This window comes from Nomascus leucogenys, chromosome 3, assembly GCF_006542625.1.
Source record: "Nomascus leucogenys isolate Asia chromosome 3, Asia_NLE_v1, whole genome shotgun sequence".
Classification (NCBI taxonomy): Eukaryota; Metazoa; Chordata; class Mammalia; order Primates; family Hylobatidae; genus Nomascus; species Nomascus leucogenys.
The window spans coordinates 129,026,842-129,044,288 of NC_044383.1; the positions used below are offsets into that span (position 1 = coordinate 129,026,842).

General features: G+C 39.2%; 1 long non-coding RNA gene across 1 annotated transcript in view; it reads right to left on the reverse strand.

Moving 5' to 3' along the window:
• Window positions 1-1,159: 1,159 nt before the first annotated feature.
• Window positions 1,160-17,447, reverse strand: part of LOC101178264 — a 72,943-nt gene continuing 56,655 nt past the window's right edge. The window contains exon 3 of the long non-coding RNA XR_178061.2: window positions 1,160-2,164. This is a non-coding gene — a long non-coding RNA (uncharacterized LOC101178264). The remainder of the gene's footprint in view (window positions 2,165-17,447) is intronic.

Here is a 17,447-nt window from a genome sequence, read left to right on the forward strand (position 1 = left end):
AATACAATTGTTCAGTAATAGAGTAGATGCATGTTTAACTTTATTGGAAACATGGCATATGTATTTTACATACTCCCTCTACAAGAAAAACACAAAAACAAAACATGTAATTGTTGCACAATACTGAAATGGCCCAAGAATTAGGGTTCCTTAAAGGAAGCCTTCTTCCACCTGTATTGATCATCCATGGCTCCTCACCAGGAATCATTCTTTGGGTCAGCTAGGCAGAACGACTTGCTGTTCCCTGAGTATGTGATGCAGTCTCTTCCCTGTGAGTCTCCCTACAAGGTACTTCCTCTGACTGGCTGCTGTGCTCTCATCCTTTACCTGCCCTGTCTAATCTTAAAGACTGGATTTAATCATTTTCATCTCTGGGAGGCCTTTCATACCACCCTCCCCAAATGCCCATCATCACTCTCAAGGTGGAACTAAGTGTCTCTTCTCTGTGCTCCCATAGAAACTCATGTTTTTCTCTGTAACTGCTAGTCTATTTGTCTATCTCCACTGCTAGACTATAAGCTCCCTATGGGTGGAATCCTGATCACTGTTATGATCTATTGCCTAGCAAAGTTCTTGACCCAGAATAGGTGCTTGACAAGTATCAATTGAATCCATGAATAAATAGTTGAGCAGGTTTGATGTTGTTGGCATTGGGTGAAGTTTATTTATACTTTATGATATTCAGGTAGAAATAGGTTGTTAGTTGTATAGGTCTGGAGTTCAAGTATTGGGCTTATGGGCAGGAGGAGGACAAGAGGTAGGGATATGGGAGCTCCCCTTACTTTCAGTCACATTGTGTACAGGTAAGAACTGAAAGTTTGGGATTCAATACAAATACTTGGGGAAAGTTTCCAGTTCTGAAGATAATTGAGAGAGAATGAGAGAAGGGGCCAAATTGCAGTAGATTGTGGTGTAAATGAAAAGAGAAGGGGAGAAATGCAAACAGTACAGACAGATAATTCAACAATGTTGGTGCTGAGATTCCAAGTAGAGCAATTACAATATGTCCCAACAGACAGAAGAGATTGGATAATGTTGTTTCTTTCACTTTTATTTTTGTTAGTTTAAGAAGGAAAAGACAACTGAGACTATCGAAGGACCAGTGTCATTGGACAGAGGAAATTATGTGACAGGTATGAGAAGATACAAATGAGACAAATTTAGTTCATATAAAATTTTTACTGAGGTCTCACACCATTAAGTCATGATATGGGTTGGTTGGTTGGTTGGTTTCATGAATAGGGACTGCCTGACACCATATTTTCACTTCAAGGCATTGATTAAGTTGGGGGTCAAAAGTATTTAGGTGACTCAAAGCAGAAGCCTTTATCCATAATGAGTAGAACTCAGTGAAGTCTGTATGAGAAGTTTGAATTTCCAACAGGAACTTCATGTGTTTGTTCTACTTCTTGAATTACAGATCTCATAGTGCTAAGAGAGGCCATTTTATAATGGGTTTGAGGAAAATAATAACATTTGGAGCTGGAAATAAGCTTAAAGATGATCTTGTCCAGTATCTAGGAGACTTTATTTCATGGTTGGGACACTGCTTAGACATCATCTCTTCTGGGAATCCTTCCCCAGGATGTGAATAAAGACACTTTAAAAAAAGTCACAGGCAACTCTTCTATCCTCTTGGAGTTTTCATAATGCTGATGATAATTAAACATACATGTTAAAGCCTCTGAGAAGTTCTACAGTAAATAAACCAATTTAATTCTGATTCACAAAATAGTTTTCCATCTTATTTGAACCTGGAAACCATCATACTCTTATTTTGTGGACACTTATAAGCATCCTACAAAGTCTTTTGAGAATCACTAATCTAATCTACTAATCCTTTCATTCAGACAGAGTCCCAGTCAGTATTTTTATCTCCTTATTTCATGTATTTAAACTTAATAGCTGAAAACAATTTTATGATCTTGGGTGACTGGGATGATCTGGGCAATTCTCTTGTTCCACATAATGTTAGCTGGGCCTGACTGATGCCTCTGCACAGATGCTTGGAGGCTGAGTTCAGCCCTGGATGCAGGCATGGCTGGCTTCTCCCTCCCCATCTAGTTTCAGGCCTCTAGCTCTTCACCTGTGCTCACCACATGTTATCCCTCCTTATGGTGTCTTCGTAAGGTAAGCAGACCATTTAGATAGTGGCTCAGGGTACCTGAAAGTACAAATCAGAAACTTCTGACACTTTCTTAAGGTTTAGACTCAGAACTGGAATAACATCCCTTCTATCACATCATATTGGTTAAAGCAGTCACAGGGCCAGCCCAGATTCAAAAGGAGCAAAAACAAACTCTACCTTTCCATCAAGTGGTGTGCACGGAAGGAGAGATGACAAATAATTTACAGTCATATTTAATCCATCACACTTCTCATGGGCTTTTAGCACATTGTGAGATAAAGAACCTGCTCCCTGACACTGTAAAATTCCCCAGATAACTCTAAATACCTAAGCTTCTTGGCATCACAGAGATAGCTGGGTCCATTGATATCTTCCCTAATATCCAGGATCAGTATGTTAGGCAAATAGCCAATAGGACCCAGATCCAAACACATCAAATCAAGGAAATGGGCTCGGCATGGTGCCTCACACTTGTAATCCTAGCACTTTGAGAGGCTGAAGTGGGCAGATTGTTTGAGCCCAGGAGTCTGAGACCAGCCTGGGCAACATGGCAGAAACTTGTCTCTACAGAAAAATACCAAAAAAAAATTAGCCAGACATGATGATATATGCCTGTAGTCCTAGCTACTCAGGAAGTTGAGGTGAGAGGATCACTTGAGCCCACGAGGCCAAGGTTGTAGTGAGCCATAACTGCACTACTGCACTGCACTCTGAGTAACAGGGAAAGACCCTGTCTGGAAAAAAAAAACAAAACAAAAATGGGAAACATTGAAAGACTGACACTAGTTCTGATGGTCTGAACTAGAGGTGAGCAAACTACATTCTGTAGGCCAAATCCACCTACTGCTGGTTTTTGTAAATAACGTTTTGCCGGAACACTGCCACACCAACGCATTTGTCTAATGTCTATGGCTGCATTTATGCTAAAAGTCAGAGTTGAATAGTTGTGACTAAGACCCTCTGGCTTGCAAACCTAACACACTGACCATCTGGCCCTTTACATTAAAAGTTTGCCAGCCCCAGTCTAGACTATACAAGCATTACAAAATGATGCCCACTTCACTGTGATTTGACTCTATCTACACGTTAGGAAATGTGGAATATTAGCAAGCTATAAAACAGTTTCAATGGAGATAAAAATTATTGTATTGTTGCATGTATCAACAGAGCACTCTTTTTTATTGCTGCTTGTATTCTATTTGATTATTGTAAATAAAGCTATCATGAACAGTTATGTGCAGGTCTTTGAATGAATATATGCTTTTATTTCTCTTGGGTAAATATGTAAGGGTTAAATGACTGGATCATGTGGTTAGGATATCTTTAACTTTTTAAAAAATTGCCAATATGTTTTCCAAATATTCTTATCAGCAGTTCAAGAGAGTTCCTGTTCCACCACATCCTTGTCTGCACTTGCTATAGTCAGTCCTTTAATTTTAGCCACTGTAATAGGTATGTGGTAGAATCACATTGTATTTTTAACTTGCATTTTTCTAATGACTGATGATGTTTATCATCTTTTCATATGCTTATTTGACATCCACACACTTCTTTGATGAAGGGTCTGTTGAGATTTTTTTGTCCATTTTCAAAAATTGAGAGTTTCTTATTGTTGAGTTTTGAGAGTTCTTTATATATTTTGGGTAGAAATTCTTTATCAGATATGTAAATTATAAATATTTTTTCTAGTCTATGATTTGTCTTTCATTCTCTTTTGAAGGGAAGTTTTAAGGCCAGGCATGATGGCTGACACCTGTAATCCCAGCACTTTGGGAGGCTGAGGCAGGTGGATCATGATGTCTGGAGTCTGAGACCAGCCTGGGCAACATAGTGAAACCCTGTCTCCACTAAAAATACAAAAAAATTAACCAAGTATGGTGGTGGGTGCCCATAATCCCAGCTACTTGGGAGGCTGAGGCAAGGAGAATCACTTGAACCTGGGAAGCGGAGGTTGCAGTAAGCCAAGATCATGCCACTGTACTCCAGCCTGGGCAAAAGTACGAGACTCTGTCTCAAAAACAAAGAAAAAACAAAAAAAGATAAATAAATAAACAGAAGTTTTACATTTTTATGAAGTTCAGTATATCCATTTTTTTTCTTTTTTTTTTTTTGAGATGGAGTTTCACTCTTGCTGCCCAGACTGAGTGCAGTGGCATGATCTTGGCCCACTACAACCTCCACCTCCCAGGATCAAGCAATTCTCCTGCATCAGCCTCCTGAGTAGCTGGGATTATAGGTGCCCACCACCACACCCAGCTAATTTTTCTATTTTTGGTAGAGACAGAGTTTCACCATGTTGGCCAGGCTAGTATCGAACTCCTGACCTCAGGTGATCTGCCCACCTCAGCCTCCTAAAGTGCTGGGATTACAGGAGTGGCCACCATGCCCGGCCCATTTTTTTCTCTTATGGATAATACTTTTGGTGTCATATAAGAAATCTCTGCCAGGCTGGCGGATCATGAAGTCAGAGGTTCGAGACCAGCCTGGCCAATATGGTGAAACCCAATCTCTACTAAAAATACAAAAATTAGCCAGGCATGGAGGTGCATGCCTGTAATCCCAGCTACTGGGGAGGCTGAGGCAGGAGAATCACTTGAACCCAGGAGGCGGCGGTTGCAGTGAGCTGAGATTGCACCACTGCACTCCAGCCAGGGTGACAGAGCAAGACTCCATCACACACATACACACACACACACACACAGAAATCTCTGCCTAATCAAAGGTCACAAACATTTCTGCTTATATTTTCTTCTAGAGGTGTGATTGTTTTAGGTTTTACATTTAGGTCAATAATCTATTTTGAGTTAATTTCTTTAATAAGGCACAAGATATGGATTCAAGTTTATTTTCTTTTTTGGCATATGGGCATCCAATGATTCTAATATCGCTTATTGAAAACACTATCCTTCCTCCATCAAACTGCATTTGCACCTTTGTCAAAGATCAGTTGTCGTTATTTTTGTATCTGGACTCTCTGTTCTGTTCCATAGATTTGTGTGTCTTGATGCCAGTACTGCAGTATTCTGATTACTGTAAATCTTGACATCAGAAAATATTAGTTCTCTATTTTTTTCTTTTTCAAAGCTGTTGCAGGCATTTTATGTCCTTTGTATTTCCATACTAATTTTAGAGTCAGTTTGTCAATTTCTGCCTGTAGCTTTGTTGAAAAAATCCCATACACTCCAATGACTTGCTACCTTATGTAGCTGCCCCTCTCTGACTGAGGTTGTTCTCGGCCTGTAGACACATGCTCAATCCACATGCTGGCAGGCCAGAAGTGCCTAGGAATGAATACCCCCAGGAACAACTCTCAACCACTAAGAGGCATGAGTTGGAAAATAAATATCTAAACTTTCTTGTCCCTTTGGAGCTATTCTGAGGTGTGACTCAGGGTCTCCGAGGGTTCCTAGCAGAACCAAGCTTCAATTGCCCACTCATTAACATATTAACATATCTTTTATTTACATATCTACCTTGATTTTCTCACTTCTCCACTACCTATTTATCTATTATTTTTTTTTCACATGGCTGATAAAGACATACCCGAAACTGGGAACAAAAAGAGGTTTGATTGGACTTACAGTTCCACATGGCTGGGGAGGCCTCAGAATCATGGCTGGAGGCAAAAGGCTCTTCTTACATGGTGACAATAAGAGAAAAATAAGGAAGAAGCAAAAGTGGAAACCCCTGATTAACCCATTAGATTTCATGAGACTCATTCACTATCCTGAGAGTAGAATGGGAAAGACCAGCCCCCATGATTCAGTTACCTCCTCCTGGGTCCCTCCCACAACACATGGGAATTCTAGGAGATACAATTCAAGTTGAGATTTAGGTGGGGACACAGCCAAACTATATCACTCACTGGGCTTCCTAGAACCATTTGAACTCAAATTCATATCTCAGGGTCTGCTTTTGGTACCTGATCCAAGATTGTTGGTACCAGGAATGGTTCTAGAAGGGAGAACCTAGGAATGAAACTCTACAATGAAATAATGAACCTGAACTCCTTCTAATACCAGAAGACTCAAGGTACTCTCATAGCTCCCCAGTTATATTGTGGACAAAACAGAAGACAGGCAATAAATGGAATCCTGGACCAAATCCATCTCACAGTGGGTTCACAGACTCAACCTGTTCATGTTATCCCAGTCTCTGAATGTCTAACCAAGACGGACAGACTTAAGTGCTTGCAGAACCCCCCTTTTGGTTTTTGACTTGTGAGATAAGTGATATACTAGTAAGAAAAGCCAAGTGGAAGCCCATGAAACTACTGCTTTCTCTCCAACCAGCCAAGACAGCAAATTGGAAGGAATATCACAAATTAGGCAGCAGGCAGTTATTAACAATACTCTCAGAGACTTACAGGATACACAGGTAATGTTTTCCATTATGTCCCTATTTAACTCATCATTATGGCTTCTATTAAAAAAAGAGAATGGAGGTGGAACATGGTGGATTATAGTGGACTACTGTGAATGTAACCAAGGGAGGCCTCAGCCACAACTGCCATGCTATATATACGTGGCATCTTCCTAAAACAGATTAATACAGCCTCTGAAACTTGATATGCAGATATTCATCTGACCAATGCCTTTTGTATTCCCATTAGAAAGGATGATCCACAGCAAGTTGCATTCACCTGGAGTGGTGACCCGAATACTTATTTTATTTTATTATTTGATTTTTTAGGTTTCCTTTTTTTTTCTAGTTTCATTTTCTCAGTTCCTCTACTCCTGTGATCACCTCCAAATGCATAACTTGCAACCAAATCCTTATTTCAGAGTTTGCTTAAGGGGGAATCCAAACTAAAATAGTAATTAATTACCTTAGTGAAATCTTTTGGTGAATATAAATATATAAAAATATCAACAATTTCAATAAATCTAAATGAATTAAACTCATCAAACTTTCTGATTAAATTTTAAAGGAGATATACAAACAGCCAAAAAACAAGAAAAAATGCTCAGCATCACTAATCATCAGGGAAATGCAAATCAAAACCACAGTGAGATGCCACTTTACTCCTGCAAGAATGGCCATAATTAAAAAGTCAAGAAACAATAGATGTTGGCATGAGTGTGGTAAAAAGGGAACACTTTCACACTGCTGGTGGAATGTAAATTAGTACAACTACTATGGAAAACAGTATGGGGATTCCTTGAAGAACTAAAAGTCGATCTACCATTCAATCCAGCAATCCCACTAGTGGGTATCTACCCAAAGGAAAAAAGTTATTATATGTAAACGATATATGCATACACATGTTTATGGCAGCACAATTTGCAATTGCAAAGATATGGAACTAACCCACCTAAGTGCTCGTCGACCAATGAGTGGATAAAGAAAATGTGGTATATTTACACCTTGGAATACTACTCAGTCATAAAAAGAAATGAAATAATGTCTTTTGCAACAACTCAGATGGAGCTGGGGGCCATTATTCTAAGTGAAGTAACTCAGAAATAGAAAACCAAATACCCTATGTTCTCACTTATAAGTGGGAGCTAAGCTATGAGAATGCAAAAACGTATAGAGTGATATAAAGGACTATGGGAACTTGTGGTGGGGAGGTTGGGAGGAAGGTGAGAGATAAGAGACTGCATATCGGATACAGTGTACACCATTAGGGTGATAGGTGCACTAAAATCTCAGAATATACCACTACAGAACTCATTTGAGTAACCGAAACCACCTGTACCCCAAAAACTATTGAAATAAAAAAAATTCCAGATATGTGGCTTTTATAAGAGACATACTAAAGCATAGGATATGTTATGTCAGCCAGCTTTGGCTGTGTAGCAGCCACATAATCTCAGTCTCATGCAGTAATAGTTTCTTACTCATGCATCTGTGGATCAGCTTGGGTACAGCTGATTTTGCCCACCTGGGGTTTGCTCTAAAACACAGGTTCAGCCTTAGTCTGTTCCAAATATTTCTTACCTTCCTTGGACCAGTGGCTACCCAAGGTAGGGTCTTATCATGGCAAAAGTCAGGAATACAAGAGAATTTGTCCAACCTTTCAAGCATGTTTAAAGCCACTAACTGTATCATCCCACCAATATTCTGTTGGCTAAGGCAAGTCACATAACAAGGGTTCATAAGGTACCGAGAAGAGACAACGAACTGGGAATAACAATGAAATCTGTGTTAAAAATAATAGAATGGCACAAAATAAGACAAATGGTAGCCAAAAGAAAGCTTGTGTGGCTGTATTAATGTCGGATCAAATGTATTTTAAGACAAAAACACGATTAAAGTCAGAGAAGATCTCTATTTATCTATCTATACACATCAATAAAGCATAAATATTCTACCATGCACCTAATAGCCTCAAAATATATAAAGGGAGTAAACAAAACTCCACCAAGTAGTGAGAAATTTCATTAAATTTCCCTCATTGTTTGAAGTGTTAATCCATTGATTCTAAGCAAGAACATAGAAGATCTCAACAACACAATTTAAAAACTTGACCTAACGGACATAGATGGAATTCTGCAACCAACAATTAGATAATGTAAACTGCATTATTCTCAAGCACACATAGAACACTTACAAGTATTGATCATGTATTTAGACAAAATATAAGCCTCAAAAAATCTTAAAATACGTATAATACAGACCACATTTTCTGACATCAACTCAATTAATAGATAAGAAAAACATGAATTCCCCACTTATTTAAAACTTAAAAACATGCTCTTTTTTATTATTATACTTTAAGTTTAGGGTACATGTGCACAATGTGCAGGTTTGTTACATATGTATCCATGTGCCATGTCGGTGTGCTGCACTCATTAACTCGTCATTTACATTAGGTCTATCTCCTAATGCTGTCCCTCCCCCCTTCCCCCACCCCACAACAGGCCCCAGTGTGTGATGTTCCCCTTCCTATGTTCATGTGTTCTCATTGTTCAATTCCCACCTATGAGTGAGAACCTGCGGTGTTTGGTTTTTTGTCCTTGTGTAGTTCGCTGAGAATGATGGTTTCCAGCTTCAACCACGTCCCTACAAAGGATGTGAACTCATCTCAATATCATGAAAATGGCCATACTGCCCAAGGTAATTTATAGATTCAATGCCATCCCCATCAAGCTACCAATGACTTTCTTCACAGAATTGGAAAAACCTACTTTAAAGTTCATATGGAACATGCTCTTTAAATGACTCATGAGGTAAAGAAATCATAACGGAAATTTTAAAGTGAATGATAATGACAACATTACATATCAGAACTTGTGAGATCCAACCAGTGCTAAGACCCAGCAATTCACTCCTACGTAAGCACCAAAGAGGAACTCTTGCACATGTGCACCAGGGATCAGATGAAGATCTTTATAGCAATACTATTTTAAAAATAGCAAAGACCTAGGAACAACCTACATGCCCGTTGTCAGCAGAATGTATAAAATAACCGGTGACCATCAAATGATGAAATATTATATAGCATTCAGAATGAATGACCTTCAGCTTCACATTACAATATGAATGAATATTAACAATATTGAGTGTAAAAAATAAATAAATTGATGATAGCTAGATAGACAGATGTATAAAATAAATTCCCAAAGATACATACAGATAACATTTTTATAAACTTTGAAACACTAAAACTAAATGCAATACTTCTAGACTACATAGATATGAAATAGAACTATGTAAATAAAAAAGGAAGGAAATGATCAGCATGATTCAGGATAGTGGTTACCTCAGGTGGAGACAAACAGGAAGAAACACTGCCCTTAGATCCAGGCAAGAGGACCTCTGGACTCTTCTCTACAGGCCCAAATCTGGTTATCTTCTAACTATGCCTCTCCCCCTAAGGCAAGGAGTCTGTAGCACGAAAGGGATGTTCACACTCAAAGCCTACAGCGCCCTCTTATAGATCATGCTCTGAATACCCGGAAGCCAGGACTTCCCTGTCCCTACAGTGAGGGCCTCTCTCAGTGACTGTGTGGACCTCTGGCCTGAGTCTATTCTTCCAAGTGCAGATCATGATGTCTATGTGCTCTGAGGCCTATGGAGTGGCCAAGGGGTGCTATTTACCAGTATGTGGACTGACCTTTGGGCTGAGTATCCATGTGTGTGCTCAAAGGACAGGCTGCCTAAGACCATCTCTCCTCACACTACTGCCACGCTCCAATGTAGCTAGAAACCTAAGAATTCAAAATTCCAGCCTGGCCTTACAGGTTGGTACGAATATATTTAGTGAGATGGAAGGATAGAATACATTTTATTTAACAGTCTTAGCTAGATTGATAACTTTTAAATATTTAAATATATAGTACATGGGCCTTTTTCTCCAGGCTCCATAAATGTTTATAAGCCTAGCAGAGGGATAGAACTGGGGAGCACCAAATGGGCTGATATAACTTACTTTCAAAGCTTTAGTACCTATGAATTTAGCAAAATGGCATCTTGACTGGATCAGACACATATGGATTTTTCATGGTAATGACTGGTTTGAGTGTATGTGCTGGGAGCAACAGCAAAAGATAAGCTAGAGAGGGAAGCAAGGGCCAGATCATACAGGGTCTTGTAAGTTATACTGTAGAGCTTGGACTATCCTAAGAGTAACGTAATGAGTCTATTTCAGTAATCATTGGGTAGGAGATGCAGATGGTTTGGAGTAGAATGAAGGTAGTAAGAGTGAGGTCTACAGCATCAACTTACAGAGAAATAGAAATTAAGGCTGATTCCTAGGTTTTCGGCTGGTGAAGTTCGGTGAGTGTTGTCTTTCAATGGGATATAGAATTGAAGTGGAAGTTTGTGAAATGTATAAGGAAAGATATTGGATTTAATTTGGATATACTGTGCTTAAGGGCCTGTAGGCAGCTAGTAAGCTTTTGGCACAAACTAGGCACATAGTAATTGTGCAATGTAAGTAAAAATGAAAAAATGAACTAAAACTTGTTATTTTTTTATTATTTTTTCCCTGAGGTTGGAAAAGATGAGGAGAGCTTCCTCTAAGGTCTAAGGGAGATTGAATCAATTGCTGCTCGTCAATTAGCGTACTCTATGTAGATTTGTCAAGATATGAAGAAATGCTATTATTAGTGAAATTTTATTTTGTTCTAGACTTGCTCATTGTATTCAACAGGTTATAACTCCAAAATTAGCGACCTATTCTAAAATTGATCACATAATTGGAACTAAAACACTCCTCAACAAATGCAAAAGAATGGAAATAATAACAGTCTCTCAGACCTCGGCGAAATCCAATTAGAACTCGGGATGAAGAAACTCACTCAAAATTGCACAACTACATGGAAACTGAACAACCTGCTCCTGAATGACTAGTGGGTAAATAAAGAAATCAAGGCAGAAATAAATAAGTTCCTTAAAATCAATGAGAACAAAGACACGCATACCAGAATCTCTGGCACACAGTTAAAGTAGTGTTTAGAGGGAAATTTATGCACTAAATGCCCACAGGAGAAAGCGGGAAAGATCCAAAATGAACACCCTAACATCACAATTGAAAGAACTAAAGAAGCAAGGGCAAATAAATTCAAAAGCTAGCAGAAGACAAGAAATAACTAAGATCAGAGCAGAACTGAAGGAGATAGTGGCATGAAAAACCCTTCAGAAATGAATCCAGGAGCTGGTTTTATGAAAGGATTAACAAAACTGATAGACCCCTAGCAAGACTAATAAAGAAGAAAAGAGAAAAATCAAATAGACACAATAAAAAGTGATAAAGGGGATATCACCACTGATCCTACAGAATACAAACTACCATCAGAGAATACTATAAACACCTCTATGCAAATAAACTAGAAAATCTAGAAGAAATGGATAAATTCCTGGACACATACACCCTCCCAAGACCAAACCAGGAAGACGTCTAATCCCTGAATAGACCAATAACAAGTTCTGAAATTGAGGCAGTGATTAACAGCTTACCAACCTAAAAAAGCCCAGGACCAGATGGATACACAGCCAAAATCTACCAGAGGTACAAAGAGGAGCTGGTACCATTCCTTCTGAAACTCTTTCAAACAGTAGAAAAAGAGGCACTCCTTCCTAACTCATTTTATGAGGCCAGCATAATCCTGATACCAAAACCTGGCAGAGACGCAACAAAAAAAGAAAATTTCAGGCCAATATCCCTGAAGAACATCAATGGGAAAATCCTCAATAAAATACTGGCAAACCGAAACCAGCAGCACATCAAAAAGCTTATCCACCAAGATCAAGTCGGCCACATCCCTGGGATGCAAGGCTGGTTCAACATACACAAATCAATAAACGTAATCCATCACATAAAGAGAAGCAATGACAAAAACGACATGATTATCTCAATAGATGCAGAAAAGGCATCCATTAAAATTCAACACCCCTTGATACTAAAAACTCTCAATAAACTAGATATTGATGGAATGTATCTCAAAGTAATAAGAGCTAGTTATGACAAACCCATAGCCAATATCATAATGAATGGGCAAAAGCTGTAAGCATTCCCTTTGAAAATCGCCAGAAGACAAGGATACCCTCTCTCACCACTCTCATTTAACATAGTATTGGAAGTTCTGGCCAGGGCAACCAGGCAAAAGAAAGAAAGAAAGCGTATTCAAATAGAAAGAGAGGAAGTCAAATTGTCTCTGTTTGCTGATGACATGCTCGTTTATTTAGAAAACCCCATCGTCTCAGCCCAGAATCTCCTTAAGCTGATAAGCAACTTCAGCAAAGTCTCAGGAAACAAAATCAATGTGCAAAAATCACAAGCATTCCTACATACCAGTAGCAGACAAACAGAGAGCCAAATCATGAGTGAACTCCCATTCACAATTGCTACAAAGAGACAAACCTGACAAAAACAAGCAATGGGGAAAAGACTCTCTATTTAATAAATAGTGTTGGGAAAACTGGCTAGCCATATGCAGAAAACTGAAACTGGAACCCTTCCTTACACCTTATACAAAAATTGACACTAGATAGATTAAAGACTTAAATGTAAAACCTGAAACCATAAAAACCCTATGAAAAAACCTAGGCAATACCATTCAGGACATAGACAAGGGCAAAGACTTCATAACTAAAACACCAAAAGCAATGGCAACAAAAGCCAAAATTGACAAGTGGGATCTAATTAAACTAAAGAGCTTCTGCATAGCAAAAGAAACTATCATCAGAGTGAAAAGGCAACCTACAGAATGGGAGAAATTTTTTGCAATCTATCCATCTGACAAAGTGCTAATATCCAGAATCTACAAGGAACTTCACCATTTTACAACAAAAAAACAAACAACCCCATCAAAAACTGGGTGAAGTTTATGAACAGACACTTGTCAAAAGAAGACATTTATGTGGCCAACAAACATATGAAAAAAAGCTCATCATCAATGGTCATTAAAGAAATGCAAATCAAAACCACAATGAGATACCATCTCAAGCCAGTTAGAATAGTGATCAAGTGTTCCTATTTCTCCACATCCTCACCAGCACTTCTTGTTTCCTGACTTTTTAATGATCGCCATTCTAACTGGTGAGAGATGGTATCTCATTGTGGTTTTGATTGGCATTTCTATGTTGAATAGGAGTGGTGGGAGAGGGCATCCTTGTCTTGTGCTGGTTTTCAAAGGGAATGCTTCCACTTTTTGCCCATTCAGTATGAAATTGGCTGTGGGTTTGTCTTACATAGCTCTTATTATTTTGAGATACATTCTATCAATACCTAGTGTATTGAGAGTTTTTAGCATGAAGTGCTGTTTAATTTTGTCAAAGGCCTTTTCTGCATCAATTGAGATAATCATGTGGGTTTTCGTTGTTGGTTCTGTTTATGTGATGGATTACATTTATTGATTTGTGTATGTTGAACCAGCCTTGCATCCCAGGGATGAAGCCAACTTGATCCTGGTGAATAAGGTTTATGATGTGCTGCTGGATTTGGTTTGCCAGTATTTTACTGAGGATTTTCGCATCGATGTTCATCAAGGACATTGGCCTAAAATTCTCTTTTTTTGTTGTGTCTTTACAAGGCTTTGGTATCAGGATGATGCTAGCCTCCTAAAATGAGTTAGGGAGGATTCCCTCTTTTTCTATTGATTGGGATAGTTTCAGAAGGAATGGTACCAGCTTCTGTTTTTACCTCTAGTAGAATTTGGCTGTAAATCTGTCTGGTCCTGGACTTTTTTTGGTTGGTAGGCTCTTAATTATTGCCTCAATTTCAGAGCCTGTTATTGGTCTATTCAGGGATTCAACTTCTTCCTGGTTTAGTCTTGGGAGGGTGTATGTGTCCAGGAATTTATCCATTTCTTCTAGATTTTCTAGTTTATTTGCATAGAGGTGTTTATAGTATTCTCTGATGGTAGTTTGTATCTCTGTGGGATCGGTGGTGATATCCCCTTTATCATTTTTTATTGTGTCTATTTGATTCTTCTCTCTTTTCTTCTTTATAAGTCTTGCTAGCGGCCTATGAATTTTGTTGATCTTTTCAAAAAACCAGCTCCTAGATTCATGTTTTTTTGAAGGGTTTTTTTGTGGTTCTATCTCCTTCAGTTCTGCTCTGATCTTAGTTATTTCTTGCCTTCTGCTAGCTTTTGAATGTGTTTGCTCTTGCATCTCTAGTTCTTTTAATTGTGATGTTAGCGTGTCAATTTTAGATCTTTCCTGCTTTCTCTTGTGGGCATTTAGTGCTATAAATTTCCCTGTACACACTGCTTTAAATGTGTGCCAGAGATTCTGGTATATTGTATATTTGTTCTCATTGGTTTGAAAGAACATCTTTCTTTCTGCCTTCATTTCGTTATGTACCCAGTAGTCATTCAGGAGCAGCTTGTTCAGTTTCCATGTAGTTGAGTGGTTTTGAGTGAGTTTCTTATCCTGAGTTCTAGTTTGATTGCACTGTGGTCTGTTATAGTTTATTATAATTATAAATTTATATATATAAATTTATAAAATTACAGTTTGTTATAATTTCTGTTCTTTTACATTTGCTGAGGAGTGCTTTACTTCCAACTATGTGGTCAATTTTCAAATAAGTGCTATGTGGTGCTGAGAAGAATGTATATTCTAATGATTTGGGGTGGAGAGTTCTGTAGATGTCTATTAGGATTGCTTGGTGCAGAGCTGAGTTCAATTCCTGGATATCCTTGTTAACTTTCTGTCTCATAGATCTGTCTAAAGTGGGGTGTTAAAGTGGGGTGTTAAAGTCTCCCATTATTATTGTGTGGGAGTCTAAGTCTCTTTGTAGGTCTCTAAGGACTTGCTTTATGAATCTCGGTGCTCCTGTTTTGGGTGCATATATAGTTAGGATAGTTAGCTCTTCTTGTTGAATTGATCCCTTTACCATTATTTCATGGCCTTCTTTGTCTCTTTTGATCTTTGTTGGTTTAAAGTCTGTTTTATCAGAGAGTAGGATTGCAACCCCTGCTTTTTTTTGTTTTCCATTTGCTTGGTAGATCTTCCTCCATCCCTTTATTTTGAGCTTATGTGTGTCTCTGCATGTGAGATGGGTCTCCTGAATACAGCACACCAATGGGTCTTGACTCTTTATCCAATTTGCCAGTCTGTGTCTTTTAATTGGAGCATTTAGCCCATTTACATTTAAGGTTAATATTGTTATGTGTGAATTTGATCCTGTCATTATGATGCTAGCTGGTTATTTTGCTCATTAGTTGATGCAGTTTCTTCCTAGCATCGATGGTCTTTACAATTTGGCATGTTTTTGCAGTGGCTGGTACCCTTTCCATGTTTAGTCATTCCTTCAGGAGCTCTTGTAAGGCAGGCCTGGTGGTGACAAAATCTCTCAGCATTTGCTTGTCTCTAAAGGATTTTATTTCTGCTTCACTTATGAAGCTTAGTTTGGCTGGGTATGAAATTCTGGGTTGAAAATTCTTTTCTTTAAGAATGTTGACTATGCCCCCCACTCTCTACTGGCTTGTAGAGTTTCTGCTGAGAGATCTGCTGTTAGTCTGATGGGTTTCCCTTTGTGGGTAATCTGACCTTTCTCTCTGGCTGCCCTTAACATTTTTTCCTTCATCTCAACTTTGGCAAATTTGACAATTATGTGTCTTGGAGTTGCTCTTCTCGAGGAGTATCTTTGTGGCATTCTCTGTATTTCCTGAATTTGAATGTTGGCCTCTCTTGCTAGGTTGGGGAAGTTGTCCTGGATAATATCCTGAAGAGTGTTTTCCAACTTGGTTCCATTATCCCCGTCACTTTCAGGTACACCAGTGAGATGTAGATTTGATCTTTTCACATAGTCCCATATTTCTTGGAGGCTTTGTTCATTTCTTTTTACTCTTTTTTCTCTAAACTTCTCACTTCATTTCATTTATTTGATCTTCCATCACTGATACCCTTTCTTCCAGTTGATCGAATCAGCTACTGAAGCTTGTGCATGCATAACGCAGTTCTCATGCCATGGTTTTCAGCTCCATCAGGTCATTTAAGGTCTTCTCTATGCTGGTTATTCTAGTTAGCCATTCGTCTAATCTTTTTCCAAGGATTTTAGCTTCTTTGCGATGGGTTCGAACATCCTCCTTTAGCTCAGAGAAGTTTGTTATTACTGATCGTCTGAAGCCACCTTTTCTCAACTCATCAAAGTCATTCTCTGTCCAGCTTTGTTCCGTTGCTGGTGCGGAGCTGCTTTCCTTTAAAGGAGAAGAGGAGCTCTGAGTTTTAGAATTTTCAGCTTTTCTGCTCTGGTTTCTTCCCATCTTTGTGGTTTTATCTACTTTTGGTCTTTGATGATGGTGACATACAGATGGAGTTTTGGTGTGGATGCCATTTCTGTTTGTTAGTTTTCCTTCTAACAGTCAGGACCCTCAGCTGCAGGTTTGTTGGAGTTTGCTGGAGGTCCACTCCAGACCCTGTTTGCCTGGGTATCACCAGCAGAGGCTGCAGTACTGCAAATATTGCAGAACGACAAATGTTGCTGCCTGATCATTCCTCTGGAAGCTTCATCTCAGAGGGGTACCGGGCTGTATGAGGTGTCAGTTGGCACCTACTGGGAGGTGTCTCCCAGTTAGACTACTTCGGGGTCAGGGACCCACTTGAGGAGGCAGTCTGTCCGTTTTCAGATCTCAAACTCTGTGCTGGGACACCCACTACTCTCTTCAAAGCTGTCAGACAGGGAGATTTAAGTCTGCAGAAGTTTCTGCTGCCTTTTGTTCAGCTATGCCCTGCCCCCAGAGATGGAGTCTACAGAGGCAGGCAGGCCTCCTTGTGCTGAGGTGGTGGGCTCCACCCAGTTCAAGCTTCCTGGCTGCTTTACCTATTCAAGCCTCAGCAATGGCAGGTGCCCCTTCCCCAGCCTCGCTGCCACCTTGTAAATGGATCTCAGACTGCTGTGCTAGCAGTGAGCAAGGCTCCG